Source organism: Ochotona curzoniae, unplaced genomic scaffold, assembly GCF_017591425.1.
Source record: "Ochotona curzoniae isolate NIBS_2020 unplaced genomic scaffold, NIBS_Ocur_1.0 scaffold_461, whole genome shotgun sequence".
In the NCBI taxonomy this organism is placed as follows: domain Eukaryota; kingdom Metazoa; phylum Chordata; class Mammalia; order Lagomorpha; family Ochotonidae; genus Ochotona; species Ochotona curzoniae.
The window spans coordinates 163749-167567 of record NW_024467120.1 but is presented as its reverse complement, the minus strand read 5'-3'; the positions used below and the strand labels follow the sequence as shown (position 1 = coordinate 167567).

The window sequence follows — 3819 nt, the reverse complement described above, 5'->3', positions numbered from 1 at the left end:
TCAAGGTAAAGGTTTAGTGACTGATCCATTGCATCATGTCTTTTTTTCTATGTTTACAAACCAAGCATTATATAAATCTATGCGTCTGAGATTACCTGCAGATAGTAACAACATCTGTTAGCCAACATGTTCATGATTGTTTTTTGTTATTTAATTAGTAGGCAATCTATACTAAGTGAATGACTCTATAATAAAAAAGGCCTATTATGCCGTTTCTCCATGGTCTTTATGGCTCCCAAACCTAGATGCCATTAATCCAAACATCTATCCAGACCGATGGCGGGGCTTTGACCTGAGGCAAGCATGCTTCCACCATGATATTTTTCCCATAAATAATTGTGAGAAGTTTGTGTTTGTCAATAAGGTGAGATCACTTACTAGAATGACTGCAAATCAGGGTTAGTGAAGCCTGTACAAAACTAGTGCTAAAGATAAGAAGTCCTCATATCAATGGATTAGTGAGCAAAGAAAATGTAATACACATACACTGTGGAATATTATTTAGCCATTAAAAATGAAATGCTGCCCTTCACAACAAATGCATGCAACTAGAAACCACTATACTGAATGAAATATATCAGTATTCAAGAGCAATTAGCAAGTGTGTTTTCTCTGATCTGTGGTGACTAATACACAGAAAATAAAACCACAATGTACAGGAGCAAGATTGACACATAAAGAATTATAGTTTGTAGCCTTGTCTATACTCTTGAGGGTTTTCTTGCTTTCCTATACTCTCACTGAATTATTTACTTAATGTAGTGTTAATCTTGGAATTGAGAGTGAACTGAAACTGTACCATGGTAAACAGTTCAGGGAAAGAAAAAGAAAAATTAAAAATGGTGGGTTAGAGTTCATAACATGGGCAGGAGGTAGAAAGGAAGTATCATTATGCCCTGAAACCTGTGTTGTAAGATTTGAAATTTGTGTTTATGATTTTACAGTTGACATAACATAATAATTATGGCTAATATCTCAATTGATTTCCTAGTGGTAGATTTTTGAAGTCATTATACTTTTATAATTGCACATTTCATTATGATAAAGCAATTATTTATGACTTCATAAAGTGTTTTATGGTATCAGAAATGATTATATCACCACTTTTGCAGGTTTATAATATTACAAACCTTTTTGCAACATCTATTGACCATGACATTACAATTCTAGTAGAATGAATAGATAAAGCATTGATGCTAACATCACAATGGTATAATTATGGTGTAAGCACAGCAGCTTATCACCTACTAACTGAATAAAGACAAACAATAATCATTTATAAAAATGCAGTGATGGTTAAAACATTAAGAGCTAGAATGAAACGATTGTTGGTTTATGATATCACAATGATATGATTTCAGAATTCACCATGGTGTCATGGTTGTTTTATGAAAACAAAATTGATTGTTGTTGCACAGTGGCTGTTTTCTGATGTGAGGCTTGATATCAAAACTGATTTTATTTGATATCAACATTGTTTTATCACATTGGACTGGGTATAATGGCACACAGTTTGGGTTATGACTTCACATTTTCATAATGGCTCAATTATAGCTTTGTGAAGGCACAAATGAGTATGACAGTTCTATTTTTATTTTACATCATAATGGTGACTAATCACAAACCAATTTATTATGACATCACCATGTTTTATGACAATAAAATGGTTGCTCTGAGAGAAAGTGTTACTGCTGGCACAGTGTGCTTCACAGCCTCACAAATAATTTTCATGAGACTTTAGTAGCATTATGGTATCAAATTTTGCTGTGACATAACAGCAATATTTATTTATTTTTCTGTGATCAAATTTATTTTCTGTTTAAATTTCATTTGCTTTGTTTTACTGTAATTTAAACCAGAGACTGCCAAGTAAACTAGGTATTTTACATTCAACATACATACCCTCAAATCTCAACAGTTGTTAGAAAACCATTAAAACTCAGGGGCTGGGCTGGTGCTTCCGTGTGTGCCCAGGTGCCCAGCACGACAGATGCCAGTGAGAGTTAAGTTCACAACAAGGAGGGGACTGGACTCCTTACTTCGCAAAATGAGCCATCATGTCCCTCGCCGCCAGAGTGATGGTAATGGACCTAACTTACAGCGGGAGCTCGTCCCAAGGATATGCAGCTCGGGGAAGATGGACTGCCCAGCGGAGGACAACAGGGTCTCAGGATGTGGCAGTGACCCTGAGGCCTGAGGACACAGTGGGAGGGATCTGACTACAGGTCAGGGCATGTCTCAGGAACAGGGGAGGTTACAGGAGAAGGTCTCTGCCCTGAAGGCTTCAACGCCATTATTCTACTCAAGCTTCTAGGACAGACAGGATTAGACAGAACTGAGACAGAACACAGACAGAGAAAGCTAATACAAATCTTACTTAGGTGTTCTACCTGTCTTAAATTAAAAAAAAAAAAAAGTGGCAGTGAGCAGTGGCTTCCAGCAAGCATCCAGGGCAGCTGGGGTGGCAGCCCAGGGGTGGAGGTGAGTCGAGGCAGGGTCCCTGTCTCCAAGTTGGACACCTCCCAGCTGTAGAGGGCTGCCACACACTCCATCCTGTGAGGACACGGAGCATTTGCATAGTTTCCAAGCCACAACTCCAGAACATATGTGTTTCAGGGACAAGACTCACCAAGTGCCCTACTTCTAATTTTTCTGCACCATGACAATGAATTCCCTCCTTGATTTGTTTGCCTAGCAGGAGCCTGCCAATTGTCTAGTGTTACTTTAAATCACAAACTCTCATGTCGATTTTTGCTAGGTTTGGTGTAGAAAAATGGAATTTAAAATACAAAACTCCAATAAAAACCGGAAATTCTTTTTAAAAGGATTTTCCTCTTCAGGAAAACAAGTAAAAACTTGCCTGTAACTTTACTCCTTACTTTGTTTTGTTTGTGTGTGTGTGTTGGTCACCAGCTTATAGGCCCACATCTGGGGACAGTCAGGCTTGTTGGCCAGCTCCTTCTTCCAGTTGGGTCCCAAAGGGCCTCTCTTAGTCTTGACTGACTGGAATAATGCCAATCTTCATCAGCCTTGTAGTCTGCTGGTTCAACTTGAATTAGATCTGCAATATTTTTGTGCACAGTTTCAGCCACTTTCCATGTGTTTGGTTCTAAACCATGTACATTTTCCAATGTTCCCAAGTCTGGGTTGTGCCATGCTTCAATTTTAATGGAGAAATCATCTTCCATAAATTCATTCGTTACAATATTTCTGCAGTAGGGGTAGGCGTTCCAGGCTTTTTTGTGAAACACCAAGGAAACTTCGGGAGCAATCATCTTCAGGAAGGCAGGAACTTTGCTCTTCAGGTGGCAAATTTTGTGGGTGTTCTGCTCCATTTCATCATGTTTCTTGTAAGGCTCATTTTTTAGCACTTCAATTCCTTCTCCATTGCCAGTCTCATTCTTGCTAGCTTCCGCCACAGAGTAAAGCTGTCAAACCTGATAGGCTCCAATTTGCCTGTTGCGCAGTACTGGAAAGGGACTCCAACATCACATCAGAGTGTTTTTTCATATCAGGACTTCACCTCTAGATTTTAAACTAATTCCTTAATGAGCACCATCTTCCTGGAAACCCCACCCCCAACAGCTGCCGCTGCCAGCGCTGCTGCTACAGCACAGCAGTATTTATGATATCAGAGTGGTGATTGATCACGTGCTGAATGCTTATTACATCAAAATGTTTTGTGACAAAAATGCGGTAGCCTATTGCATAACAATTAGATTACACCAATCAATGGTTTGTTGGTAATATCACAACTGATTACTACCTCGTTTTTAAAATATTTATTTATTCTTTTATAGGCCAGTGATAAACTGAGAT

The 3819-nt window shown here is 38.8% G+C and overlaps 1 pseudogene; it reads right to left on the bottom strand.

Annotated features, from left to right (window-relative positions):
- Positions 1 to 2868: 2868 nt before the first annotated feature.
- LOC121147731 lies at positions 2869 to 3559 on the bottom strand (annotated as a pseudogene).
- Between the last annotated feature and the right edge of the window lie 260 nt (positions 3560 to 3819).